General features: G+C 46.5%; 1 long non-coding RNA gene across 3 annotated transcripts in view; it reads left to right on the forward strand.

The window, feature by feature from the left end:
* Positions 1–6,237, forward strand: part of LOC128109606 (uncharacterized) — a 77,440-nt gene extending 71,203 nt beyond the window's left edge. For 2 of the 3 annotated variants that reach the window (XR_008217852.1, XR_008217853.1), the window contains exons 3-5: positions 59–254; positions 4,736–4,901; positions 5,957–6,237. This is a non-coding gene — a long non-coding RNA (uncharacterized LOC128109606). The remainder of the gene's footprint in view (positions 1–58; positions 255–4,735; positions 4,902–5,956) is intronic. The other variant, XR_008217854.1, reaches the window with a different exon arrangement.
* Positions 6,238–14,589: the final 8,352 nt, after the last annotated feature.

Raw genomic sequence — 14,589 nt, forward strand, 5'->3', positions numbered from 1 at the left:
TAGGCAGCCAGTTGGTATTCCCACAATGGTTGACAATAACTCGTTTTCTGCCTTGTAGGTACTGTGCAGGCATTTCCTCCTGTGACAGTTGCATGGTGGTCTGTCCTCAGTGTTTCTCAGAAGATGCTCTGGAGATGGGACCTGACCAAGCTTTCGCCCTGCTCTGACCTGTCACTTGTCGTGGGCCTTCAGACTTGCCTCCTAACCAGAGAGAAAGGGCCAATGAGGGCAAAGGCCAGCTTGCCAGAGCTCAGGTAAAGTTCAGAATGAACGTGGAGGTGAGAGAATAACTTTGGGTGCCAATCTTTAGGATCCTTACACCTTGCTTTTTAAGAGGGTCTTCCACTAGCTTGGCTCTCCAGTAAGCCCACCTGTCCCTGCCTTCCCAGCACAAGATTGCAAGTGTGCATCGCCACGCCTGACCTTTTATGTGGGTTCTGGGGATCTGAACCCAGGTCCTCAAGCTTGCACAGCAACCACTTTATTGATGGTGCTGTCTCCCCAGCCCTCAGAGCACTACTTTCCTAAAGAGGTCATGCTTGAGCACTTCTTATCCTCTTCACAGGTTCCAGGAAGTTCACAAAGATGCAAACACTATTGCTCAAATCACTGAGTGAATGCTGTATCTATGACAGTGTGAACAGAGGAGGAAAAGGAAATGTCTGGGACTGTGGATGTAGCTTGGCTAGTAGAGTTGCTGGTTCCATCCCCAGTACCACATAAATATGGCTTGGTGATGCAGGCCAGTATTCCCAGCACTCAGGAGGAAGAGGTATAAAGATCAGAAGTTCAGTGTCATCCTTGGCTACATAAAGAGTATGAAGCTAGCCTGGGCTACATGAGACCCTGTTTCACAACAAATCAAAACAAACAAAAAAAGAAAATGAAATGCGTGCCAAATTTCCAAATATGTACAAATGTGTTTGTGTGCTGATTTCTAAGTCTCTATCAACGACATTCAGGAGACTCATCTTGATCCAGATCTGCTGTTTTTATGGAGAATAATTTTTTTTTTTTTTGGTTTTTTTCGAGACAGGGTTTCTCTGTGTAGCTTTGCGCCTTTTCCTGGAACTCACTTGGTAGAGAATAATTTTTAATAACAATTCCATAACTCTCAGTAAACCTTCCAGTTCAAGTGTTTCTTCTACATTTTTACATGAAGGGGATGTTAATTAGGGGTTCACCTTTGAGAAGACAAATTGGCTGAACACCCATCTATTGTAGAAAAAAGACAAGAGATGGTTGTCTCTGCTTTTCTTCCTCCCTCCCTCCCTCCCTCTGTTCCTTCATCCTTTCTTGTATTCTGAGTCAGGTTTCCTATAGTCCAGGCTGACCTGGAAGTCACTATGTAGCCCTGGATGACCTTGAACTTCTGCTTCTCCTGCCTCCACTCCCCAAATGCTGGCTTTGCAGGCATGCATGCACTACCGTGTAGTGTTGGGGATTGGACCTAGGGCTCTGTGTATGCTAAGTAAGCAGTCTACCAGCTGAGCCACATTCCCAGCCCATGGTTTGTTTCTTGAACTTGAAAATATAAAACGCCTTTTGCCAAGGCCCCTTACCCTCTGACTAAGCACCAGGGATCCCATCTCTTGATACATCTGCTCCTTGATGTGAAATCTCCTTCCTCCCAGGAATAGCTGTGTGAAAATCACAGCTTCCACTGCCATCGTACAATTTCCTATAATAATTTCAGGTAATCAAGGTTACCCCCTGGTTCTACCTCACACAACAAGACAAATGCACAGTCTGGCCTGGAAGCTGGGATTTGTCATTTGCAGACATTTTTGCTCACATTGGCCATGGCAGTCCCCGTCTGGTCTGCCTGTGTGCATGGGTGGAGCATAGGACTCGCTGTCCAGGCACTTTGGCTGATTTGCTTCCCTGAACCATCCCCCATCCATGGTGTCTGTTCAGGGAAGCAGCTTCGTTAAGTGTGCTTCAGACTTACATTGCAGCAAGCAGTCTAAGTCCCAGTGGCTTGAAGACAATGGAGATGATACTGTGTGCTTCTCCAAGTCAACTACTTTCCATGGCCTAGGGAACTTAAGCGATCAAATGGGCAAGACCAATGTAGGTATTTGTACTTGTGTGCCTATGTGTGCACAGGCCTGTGTCTGTGTGTTCATATTCATGTGTTTATGTGTATGTATGTGAACAACCTTGGGCATCATTTCTCAAGTGTTATCCACTTGTGTTGTGAGACAGGGTCTCTCACTGGCCTGAAACTGGCCAAGTAGGCTAGGCTGGCTGGTCAGTGACTTCCAGGGATCCATTTGTCTCTACCTCTCTAATGCTGGGAGAACATGCACACACCACTGCACCTGGCATTTTCACGTAAGTTCTAGGGATCAAACACAGGTCCTAGCTTTTTCTTTGTTTTATTTTTGACTGAGTTGTCTCTGAAGCTCAGTATTTGAAATGTTTTAACTACATTTATTTATTTATTTATTTATTTATTTATTTATTTATTTATTCATTTATTTAGTGCTTGTGTGTGCCCCCGTGGCGCAATGTGCATGTGGAGGTCAAAGGACAACCTGGAGTAGTCAGTTCTCACCTTGCACTGTTTGTGTCTAGGGAGGGGGTTGAAGTCACGTGATCAGGTTTGAAGGCAGGTGTCCGTACCTGCATATCAATCTTGCTGGCCCAACCCTTTCAAGAAATGTCTGTATTTTTATTTTGCATGAGTCCATATGTATCGGGGGGGGGGGGGGGGGCAGAGAGCTCATGTGCCAGGACGCATGTGTGGAGGTCAAAGGACATTTTGCAGGAATTGGTTCTCTCCTTGCAGCTCCCTGAAATCCAACTCCGGCTGGTAGGCTTGGAGGCAGCCATCTTTACTCTGAGTCATTTCTCCTCCGCACACTTCATTTATTTTCTTAACCTTGAATATTTGGACTACAAGAGTGAATCTCAAGAAACTACAGCTTGGGGGAACCTTCCATGAGGAATATCAGGAACTGTTTACCATAGGGCAAGTAGACCTGCTAAGATAATTCAGTACAGTTAGGTACTCAGTTAACATCAGCAAAAAGGAAAGTCAGTTTCCACCATGTGAACCAGTGCATGAGGGAGCTGAGCTTTCTGGGCTGGGACCACAAAGGCAGGCTTCTGTTGTTTGGTACCTTCTGTTTTTTCCTGCTTTGTCAGATGGGCCAATTGAAACCACCCAAAGGCCAAATTTATAAATATCTCTCTGATGGGTCCACGAGTCTCCCACAATGGCCTTATAAGGATGACCTCTGAATAGGATGTCCTGGGGTGAGAGTCAGTCCACGTCGAGGGTGACTTTCCCCTCCTAGGTCTTAACCTTTCATAGCGAGACAGACAACCAGGACAGTAGGAAATGGAAACAAGCTATGTTTAGCCGAATTTTACATACCATAATCTCTTTACCATGGTCAAGCAAGGCAGGAATGCTCAGACTGATCGTTCTGGCTCAAATCCATTCCAGAGGGGAGTGATTTACGACTTAACACCATTCTTGATTTTTTCCTGAGAGTGAAGTTAAATGACCCAAGAATAACATTAGTCTGCACCAGGCTGGGTGAGAATGGCCTTCTAAGGGGTGGTCTCGGGCTGAGCTTTTCACCCACAGTCTCAGACTCCCTCCAAAGTCCCAGCAGGCACCCAGGAGCACTGCTGTTTAAGAAGCTGATGGTGTGGTGAGTTATGAGATCCGAGGGAGTCTGGTCCAGGAGTCTCCACTGTCTCTTCACCCATGAATCTTGACTTAACCCAAGCACCTAAGACCAGGAGTGAGTCCTACCTTCCTTGCTGCTCCAGCCTTGACTTACAGACCCCTCTGCCCTGTGCTTGATCTAGAAAAGATCAAGTGTTAGAAGGTGGGCTGGGCAGGTTGGCTCAGGCAGAGGAACAAAAACCAAGGCAGGGGTGGGAGATTTCAGTGGTTAAAATAATAAATGAATGTAAGGCTGGGGAGACGGTTCAGTTAATGAAGTGCTTGCCCTCACTAGCATGAGGACCTGAGTTCAGATTCCCAGGACACATACACAAACACCCACAAACACACACACAAATCCAGGCATGATGTGCTTACATTTACCAGTGCTGGGAGGCAGAGACAGGAAGATCCCTGGGCCTTGCTATCCAGCTAGTTTATCTGGATGGCTGACTGAGCTCTAACTTCAGTGAGAGTCCCTGCCTCCACCCCACCCCTGCCCAAAAGGTGGAGGAGAATGATAAAGAAGACACCAGCATGGGCCTCTGACCTCCACAGACACACACACTGGTGCACAACATACAAAAACAAAATAAATGGATGTAAAAATGGGCCCCTTAAAATAGCCCAAGATCCCCCAAAACCCATCTAGCAAGGCTTATAAATAGATGAATGAGATGTTGAAACTGCTTTAAGACAGATGTCTTTTTAAACAGTGTTCAGAACACCTTTTGGGGCTCCTAGTTACACAGTTCCTCAAGCAGGAGGTAGTTCATCTTCAGACATCTGCAGTCGTCAGAGAGGTGGCATGGCGGCACAGAGCTCAGCAGATGTGGAAGCCTGTGCATGAAAGTTCACAGGCAGAGCCTGACTGTCCCCCCAGAGCAGTTCACAGGCAGCTCAGGGGAAAGTGATGCCCCTAAGGAGAGGAGGTCTCACGGTGACCTGCCTATGCCCTTCCACCCTTAAGATGGAATGAGCTCTGCTAAGGATTTCTCTCTGCTGAGCAGCTAAAACTGTAACTTCAGCTCTCTGTTCTTCTTTTTTAAGACAGGCTCTCCTGACTGGTCTGGAACTTGCTATGTAGTCCACTCTGGCCTTGCACTCACAGAGATCTGACGGCTTCTGCCTTCAGCACCACACCTGGCTCATTTTCTCAACTTCTAAGAGCGACTGAGAGCTGGGGAAATGGCTCAGTCCGTAAAGTGCTTGCCATGTAAGTGTGAACCTGAGTTCATTCCTAAGAACCTACATTATAAACAAACAAACAAACAAAAACTGAGGAGTGGTGGAGTATGTTTATGATACCAGCATTTGAGGAGGCAGAGATGGGTGGATTCCCTGGGGTTCAATGGCTAAGTCTAGCAAAAACAGTAAGTTCCAGGATAGTGAGAGACCTGTCTCAAAAAACAAGATGGATAGGTCCAGAGAAGGACATTTGCAGTTGACCTCTAGCCTCCAAGTTTGCATACACCAGCATACACACTTGAACATACACACACACACACACACACACACACACACACACACACACACACATTTGATTGATAGGATCTCTCCCCTGTTCCCTTCAGGATAAAATTTCTTTATCTCATCAAAATATAGCCATTGCATGGGCGTGGTTGGGTAAATTTGTACTCAAAGGATCTCTGCACTTACCTGCCTAGAGTCTTCCACCAACTTTGATGGGAGGAAAGCTGGGACAGACGAGAGGGAGACAGTGAAAGATCTTCGTTAACATGAAAGGGGCCAGTATGGCTCCTCTTTGCGTTCCCAGAGTAGGCAAAGACTTATGGTTAAATCAGACTCAGGTGGGGTGCCCTGCACAGCTGGAACCTGGAGGAATCAGCCTCACATTAAAAAGCAAACACTGTTTGCTGGTGTGCAGTTCAGTGGAAGAAAAACTGCTTAGCATGCCCAGGGTTCTGGATCAGATCCCCAATCACCAAACCAACCCACAAGATCTAGTGGTTTCTTTATATATCATTTCTGGGATTTGTTCCTTAAAATGTTTTAAAAAACTGCAGCTCCAGGGAGCTGGTGACATAGGCCAGCAGCTAAGAGGACCCAAGTTCAGTTCCCAGCACCCACACTGGATGGCTCGAAACTGCCTGTAACTTTAGCTCCACATGGTCTGATAACCTCTTTAAGTCTTTGAAGGCACCCTCACTCACTTGTACATACCCACACCCATACACACAGTTAAACATAAAGTATGTTAAATAGACCTAAGAACTGTGGCTCACGGCATCACCTGAACCTTTAATGCAGCTCTCTGCAAGAGTTTCCTGGAAGGAATAAAAGAAGAGAACTCGCTAAGGACGAAGTCAGAACGTCACACAACCTCCGTGTCAATTATGGCAATTAAAACGAATGCTACGGAAGCTAGTGAGACTACTGAGCAGTTTTAATCAGTTACAAACATTTTTGCAATGCTCAGAGTCTTATCCATGTCAAGTGTTTTACCACTGGGCTGTATCCTTAGTCCTGCAGTTGGTGTGTGTCACGTGTGAGTTTGTTCACGTGTGTAGGTGCATGTGAACGTGTGTATATCTGTGTGGGCAGCCGCTTTTTTTTTTTTTTTTTTTTTTTTTTTGAGCTGGAGTATCTCAGGCCTGGAGCTCATCAGGTAGGTTAAGCTGGCTGGCCAGCAGGCCCCAGGGATCCACCTGCCCACCTGCCTCCACCTCCTGTGTGCTGAGATTACAAGCTCCTGGCACTGCCTAGCCCCTTTATGCACAGGCTCTGAGGAGCAGAACTCAAGTCTTCAAGACTACTTGACCAGCACTTCACAGTTAAGTCAGCTTCCCCACCCTTTAATCGGTTTTCTTAGTGTTTGGACCTTCCTTTGGTGGGAACGTTAACACCAGCCGTGGGAATTTGAGTTCTGTGAACAGTTAGTTCTTTGATCAACAGGCTGCATGTGGCAAAAAATAAAAATATAAAAAAATGAAAAAAAAATCTGTCTTCACTGTTGGCTTAGCTCATCCAGAATGGCACTCTGGTCATTAAAGACATCATTGAAATTGATTTCCAGGCCAATAGAGTGGGCCTTCCTGGAATCTGAGCAATGTGTGTTGCCTGGTCCATGTTAGGGCTGAGGCAACCGGCCAGGCATGGCCAAGGGTGCAAAGAGGTGGTGATTAATTTAGGGGTCAAATGTTTAAACATCTGGCGCCTGTATACCGCGCGCGCGCTTGAGTTTATACACCTCTGCTCAGGCAGAAGGAGCAGGGAGCGCCTCCCCCCTCCCCGCTGCCCTCATTTCCAGCTGAGTTGTCTGCACTCTGCCCCTCAGCTTCTCGGAGACACAAGCCCAGGGGAGTGTGTGCACTGCAGCTTGTACCACCCTGTGGTGACTTTATGCTATGACAGAGGCTCCCTCTGCTAGCCTTCCTCGCGTTAAGTGAGTGCCATCCTGCTCTACTGCTAGCTCCCAAGGGCCACATTTTAGCCCCACGTCCCTCTCCAGATATTTTGGAGGAGTTTGATCGATCCCAAGGTGGGCTTCCATGTCTTGAAGGACCCCCAGAATCACCCGTCACTAAGGTCTCTCAAAAGCCTATTTAGCAAGACCAAAACCAGCACAAGACCGAACCAGAACGAGGGGGCTTCAGGGATGGCTCAGTGGGTAAGACCCCAAGCTGTGCAAGTGTGAGGACCTGAGTTCAGATCCCCAGCACGTATGTGAAGAGTTGGGTATGACTATGCATGTGCCTGTAACCTCAGATCTGTGACGGATAGAGACATGGGGATCCCTGGGGCTGGCTGGCTGTCCTAAGTTTTTTGAGATTCTCTGTCACAGGGACATAAGGTGGATATAAAGCAGATCACGCCATAGTTTTCCTTCCCTGGCCCCTGCATTCACACACCCGCATACGTGTAACCCACACATACACACTCCACACAGATACACCACATACATACATACATACATACATACATACATACGCACCCATAAATACATAAGTGAACCCCTCAAAACCCAGAGTGAGCTCTAGACTAAGCCAAGGGCAGCACCCAAAGTTCAATACCCATGAGGGGCTGGTGCTGAGAGAGGCAAGTGGCTAGCCTCTGATGTCCGCAGAAACGTTCCAGCGCTCGCATTTTCTCTCGACCCACAGATCTCCCAAATGTTCTTTTTCCGCAGCGTCCCCCCCCCACCCCCAATTTTATACATAGCAGATGCTGTTCAAACAAGTCAAGGAGCAGAAGCTGCAAAAGGCTTAAAAGAAAAAAAAAAAGACAGTGAAACTCATATATTTCTTCAAACGATAAGATGAACTACAGATGTTGGAAGGCTGGTGATGGTGCCGCCTGTGACTACAGCTTCACTTAAAAGAAGAGTCCGCTTATGTTTAGCGTTGGACAAGCCCGGTAGCTGTCACGGCATGATTTACGGAGGTTGTTTGTGAGATTTTATGTTACTGGGGACCTGGCAATGAAAATCCCATCCCTTCTGCCCGTAGGCATCATCTCCCAGAGTCCGTGGTGGAATCGTGGGGTGAGCTCGGCACTCCACAGGCCAGCCTGTGGCCCTTTGGCTTCCTGTGTTCTGACCAAGGCTTCTCTTCTGTCCTGGACACCTGAACTGACCCCTCCGGGGGGTTCCCGGTCCTGGGAAGTGTCCCATTCTTACCTGACACCTGCAGTCAGATTACTCTCAAATTAAGCTTGACAAAGTCGCTAAAGGAGAAACAGTTGTGTGGCAGAATCCAGCTGCATATAGAAAACAGCTGCTTCCAGGCCTTTTCTTCTCCTTTTTTAAGGAAGAGAAGAATCTCCACAGAGTGTTTAAAATGTGAACATAAGGGTTATCTTAGAAAGGCCAGCAGAGGCCTGTGATCAGCACAGTGTTGGGTAGCCATGGCTCTAGCAAAATCTACTTTTGGGGTGACTTGTTACTCAGTCATAAATGTTTATTACCAAACCAAAGCCAGGGACACAAGACCTTCTCTGAATGTAGATTTGCCTTCCTGACTCTGCCTTCCAAGGCTTTCTTTCTTTTCTACATTGTTTCGTTTACTTATTTGTCCTTAATGTTGTGTGTGTTCACATGTAGGAACAAGCCACCGTGCACACATTTATGTGAGGTCACAGAAAACTTGAAGGAATTGGTTGTTTCCTTCTACAGTGCAGATTCCGGGAATTATACTCAGATCATAAGGCTTGGCAATAAGCAACTCCCCCACCCCAAAGCCGATCTTTCTGCTTTTGATTTTCGAGACAGGGTTTCTTTGTGTGGCTTTGGCTGTCCTGGAACTAGCTCTGTAAACCAGGCTGGCCTCAAACTCACAGAGATCCACCTGCCTCTGCTTCCCAAGTGCTGGGATTAAAGGTGTGTGCCACCCCTGCCCGGCTGCCCAAGGCCAATCTTAAGGAAGCTGAAAGCACTGTATCTTTTGGATATTCATGCTTATTCCCAGATACAACTAATGTGGACAGCTGTGAACTCAGATACTTATGCTTATTAGAACATGTGCGCAGGGCCCTTCCCCCAGGTAGCTGTGGGATGGGTTTGAGCACAGGCAGAGGCAGCAGGAGGAGCCCCAGCCATTTCTGGCCTCTGGAGCTGAAATGTGTGCAGCCTTTGAAGTTACCACAACTCAGGTGCCAGCCTCTCCTAGCAGCCTAAGAGGAGGAAGTCATTCGTTTTCAAGTAAGGGAGGAAATTCCTTGGGATCCGGATGTTTCCATTAAGCAAATCCTTGAAGTTATTTTCTAGAGGATGAGAGGTGGGAGAGGGATGCTGGAGTACAGTAGGAAAGATGGAAGTTAGATAGAAGGCAGCATGTAAGGGCCAACAAGGACCTCAGGAGAAAGCCAGGAAGAGAGTAGGTAGATTTTTAAATCAGTGTTGCTGGGCAGGCTGAGCTAATTCACTGGACAAAAGTGCTTGCTGCACAACTCAAGGACCCAGATTCCATCTTAGAACCTGGAGCCAGTGGCTGGCATCTCGAAGCCCTGCCCCCTACTCAAGGTGAGATGGAATCAGAGATAGCCTGGATACACGGTGCAGAGGCAGAAGTAGAGAGAGACCCTGCCTCAAAACAAAGCAGAAGGAAAAGCTACTCCTGAAAAGTCATCTTTTGACCTCCACACATGATGCATGGCATGTGCTCCTAAACCCCAAAATAAATCAGTGAAATACTCTTTAAAAATTCACGTCTCTGTGTTCAGAGGCAGAAGGATGGGAAATAGGACTTTCCAGGACTTGACCTGCTTTCGTGTTGAACACAGCTACAGCCCTCTACTTTTCACCTTCACCCTGGGTTTGCTGGCAAGGAGCCACAAAAATCCAAGCTGGAATGTTCCCCTGGAATCTCTGTCCTCTTTTCCCCATATTTACACAAAACCCCACTGGGAAGCTCCCACAGTCACATGACTCCTGCTTCAAGGTTTAAAGTTGTGTCGTAGTGCACATTGTGTTTTTGCTTTTATGTCTTCAGTTTCTCACGTATGTTTCAATTTCTGTTTGAGACAGGGTCTCATACAGCCCAGACTGACTTTGAACCCATTATATAGGCGAACTTCTGATGCTCATGCCTTCACTTCTGAAGTGTCAGGATAAGAGGGGTACACCACCGTGCTCGGCTTGTGCAGTGGACAGAAGGCATGGCTTTGTGCATGCTGGGCAAGCACTCCATCATTGGAGCTCTGCCTCTTTTCTCTGGGTGGGAATTCCCTACCACATAAGTGAAAGTGGTGGTTGTGTCGGCGAGACTGCTCTTGTATCTGTAATTGACCAGTCAGGCCATTGCCTCTCTGCTTCCCTCCTCCTGTGCAGATTGGAATTTTTTTCTCTGAGCCTCGGTTTCCTCATTGTCAAAGATCAGGGGATTTTACAGGATGATTGAAATGATCAAATAACACTGGAAACAGTGAACCAGCTCCATGCCTGTTACCTAAGCAGGTATTCAATATCCATGCCTGCTACCCAAGCAAGTACTCAATATCCACGCCTGCTACCCAAGCAGGTACTTAATAAACAGTGAGTTTTCTGCCACCTTCAGGGAAATCCAGGTGAAAGAAAGGACAGACTAAGGTAGGTATATGTGACTAGGTTGGGGTTGCATCATAGCATCCATAACCCATCCTTAAATGGCACACACATAAGGTGATGGTTAGTCTCAATTTTCAGCTTGGCATGATCTAGAATCACCCATGAGCCTCTGGGAACAACAGTAAGAGCTTACCTAGATTAGTCTCCAGGCCTTCCTGGGAGGGGCTCTCTTGATTAGGTTGGTTAAAGTGGGAAGACCCACCCTAAGTCTGCATGGCACTTTCCTGGAGGTAGAGTCCCAGGGAAAAGCTTTTGTTTTTTGCCTTCTTGTCTTCGTCTCTTTCTGGTGAGTGCTGCTGTGGCTGTTGCCATCACCACTGTCCTCCCCCGGCATCAGAACGAAGTTTCTTTGGACTTCTAACCTGGACTGAAGAGCAGTGAGTATCCAAGAATCCTCCATGCCTTTGGTACCAGATTGGGATGGCTGAGGCATGCAGCTTCATGGACTGAGCAACTACTATGCTCTCACTCTCTACAGTGTGAAGACAGCCATCGTGGGACTATTTGGCCTTTATTGTGTAAGCCAATTGAATAAAGTCTCTTTTAATATGCATCCATTTTATTGGTTTGTTCCTCTGGAGAAGCCTGACTAATACACATACATCTCAAATAGCAGCCTCACACTGCAAGGATCCCATTCCCGAAGCCTGGCTAGGATCTGGGAAAAGGGATGCCAGAATTTTTCTCTATCCAGGTTCCCATCCCCACATCCATCCCTTTCCTTCTCTGCTCTTTACCTCATGGAAATGGACACACACTGCCCTTCTTTAATCCTTTCCTTGTCTAGGTTGGGCTAATCCTAGCCCAATTCCAGCTCTCACAAGACTCCGGAGCATTGATTCACCAAGTTGTATTTTGTTGGGATTGTTACTTTGGTCTGTTATTAGTTCCCTATTTGGGGTGAGTAAAAGTTTGTTCATGTATCCCAAGGAATAGTGTCACACAGCACCCCACCTATCCTCAGCTCTGGTCCATGACTTCTTTCAGGTCACTCACTGGTTTCTTTGATTGACATGTGGGCCATGCTCAATACTATTTTTTGAATGGATAAGTGACAGAGACCTGAGTGTCCTAGGAGTTCTTGCAGGGCCATGTTGTTCTCCGTCTCCTTCCATAGTATGTCCTTCTGGGGCATCTCTCACCTGCTTTGAACCAGGTTCTTCAGTACACATTCCTGTGAATTGTGCCGCATACTCAGTGGGAGGTGGTCTCTATTCTGATGTAGTTCTCACTAGCCAGTAAGATTCGGTACTACCATTGGTGTGTGTGCCATTCACTCATGGTGGTGATTTGGGAGGAGAGAAAGGAATTGAACCACCCTGGTTTACCCAGGGGCAGCTGCTCTCCAGTTCTGCCCATCCCTATGAGGCAGGGAGCGCTTGAATTCAAGCTGGGCCAGAGGAATGCTTTCTCACAAGGCTCTTCTCTGAAGAAGATCCAAGCTCTATAAATACACCTTGTGCCTAAGGACAAGCTAAATCAAGAGTAAGTAGTTGGTGTGATGGTTAGCTAGATTGGATTAATGAACTAGTAAAGCACACCGCTGGGTGTGTCTGTGATGATGTTTCCAGTGATGAGTAGCAGACCATGAGGAGTCTGAGTTAATGAGTGGCTTAACCTCCTGATGGATTCATAATATGATGGCATTATTGGGAGGTGGTGAAAGGTCAGAGGTGGGGCCTACTTGGAAGAAGTAGGTCACTGGGAGCTTATCCTTGGAGGGTATATTTGTCTTGTCCACTTCCTGTATCCCCTTTTCTCTGCTTCCTGTCCCTCCATGATGTGAGCCCTCCTCTTCTGACTCTTCCCTGCTGTGATAGACTGAAACAATGAGACACAACAAACATTTCTTTTTTTAAGGTTTTTTTTTCCCCATGGGTGTTTGGTTGCAGTGACTCAAAAGCCTGACTAATAGAGTTGGTTCATAAATAATTTCTGCTCTGCCCCATATGGGCTCCTTGCTTGTCTGGGGAGGGACCTCTATCCCTTTTGGGGTAGTTGGCAACTATGTTGTGGAGAAGGAGGAGTTGGAATGCCAAGCTCCTGACATGTGCCATTGATGACTGACCAGCTGAGCCAAGCTATCAGGGGTGGTGGGGGCTAACTCTTCCCAGTGGTATCTCTGAGAGGATAGTGATGATGGTGATGAGGATGACGGCTGTACTAATGATAATTGTACCAACTGGTTTTGTGTGTCAACTTGACCCAAGCTAGAGTCATCAGAAAGGAAGGAGCCTCAGTGGAGGGAATGACTCTATAAGATACAGCTGTAAGGCATTTTCTCAATTAGTTGTGCCATGGTGAGTATTGCCATCCCTGGGTTAGTGGTCCTGGGTTCCATAAGAAAGCAGGCTGATCAAGCCAGGGGAAGCAAGCCAATAAGCAACATTTCTTCATGGCCTCTGCATCAACTCCTATTTCTGGGATCCTGTCCTGTTTGAGTTCCTGTCCTGATTTCCTTTAGTGATGAACAAGAATATGGAAGTGTAAGCAAAATAAACCCTTTCCTCCCCAACTTGCTTTTTGGTCATGGTGTTTCCTCTCAGCAATAGAACCCCTAACTAAGACACCAATGATGGAGATGGTGGTGATGGAGGTAGTGATGAGGTAATGATGATAACAGGGATAGTGATGGTGATGATGACACCCTGCAGCTAACCTGTCTTGGAGAGCTGCAGCTCTACTGTAATGTAACTAGTAAAGTTACTAGTAACTAGGTACTAGTTACACAGTTGACCAGCTACATTAACAAACTAGTAAAACAGACCTCTGGGTGTGTCTGTGATGATGTTTGCAGAAATGAGTAGTAACCATCACATACTTTTCAAATGTATATGAGTACGTTCTCACTTCAGCCTAGGACTCAGACTACACAGACAGCTGTTCCAGGTGCCTCTGCACTGCAGTGTGAGGAAGGCCCAGAAGGAGCACAGTCCACAAAGATGTTCTTTGTCCTTCTTGGGCCCCAGGCCTTCCCCCACACAGGGTCCTAGTGAAAAACCTAGGCCTGCGTCACAGCTGGTGTGACCGTTCAGTCCCTAGGAAGCCAAATCAGGGCCTGATAAGGTTCTACTCCAATGACATGATAGGTAGGTATTTATGGGCTTTGTGTCTTGATCAGGAATATTCCATTGTGAAAGTGCTGCTTGGGCTTGGCTTGCTGATGTCGGCAATGCAATTATTATTTAATTGATTAATAGGCATGGATGACTCGTAATTAAGGTATTATCTGTTAGCTGGGTAAAAAAATCTCACAAAACCAGCCCGTTGTTATTAGCCTATTGATGGAAGGGTGCCCTTGCTTCTGGGGAGTCAATGCCCCTTTGCAGTGTGAGTTATAAAGAAAATAAATGACACCATTAACATATTCCTTGGAACCCACAGATGACCCTTTTTTGCCACTGTAAAAAGTGAGCTTTGTCGATATGAAATTAGTCCTTAATCTGTGATCTGAAGGTGACCTGTCCAGAAGCCAGCCTTCCTGGAGGTTGGCATAGGGAGTCTATGTAAGCAGCCTTCACTGTCTAAAGCCCTGGGTTCCATTGCCTCCTTCCTTCTTTGACCGTTGAAAACTTTCCTCTGTGGCTAACACCAAGGAACAATGTAACATGTAACTTCTAATTAAACTTTTCAATATGTGGCAAAATTGTACTGAATGAATAAGTAAAGGCTGCATAATGGAACCCTATTAGCCAAGTGAATATACTCTTTTAAGTCAAATTTCTATACCACTTTTGTATTATCTCCCATCAGAAGAGACCGTGCAATTACCAATTTTATCTTATCTGGGATTATTATGAAAAAGTAGTAAAGGAAACTTCATTCCAGGAGCCCTAATGTG

This window comes from Peromyscus californicus, unplaced genomic scaffold, assembly GCF_007827085.1.
Source record: "Peromyscus californicus insignis strain IS unplaced genomic scaffold, ASM782708v3 Scaffold_14__1_contigs__length_90479793_seg_2, whole genome shotgun sequence".
Lineage (NCBI taxonomy): Eukaryota > Metazoa > Chordata > Mammalia > Rodentia > Cricetidae > Peromyscus > Peromyscus californicus.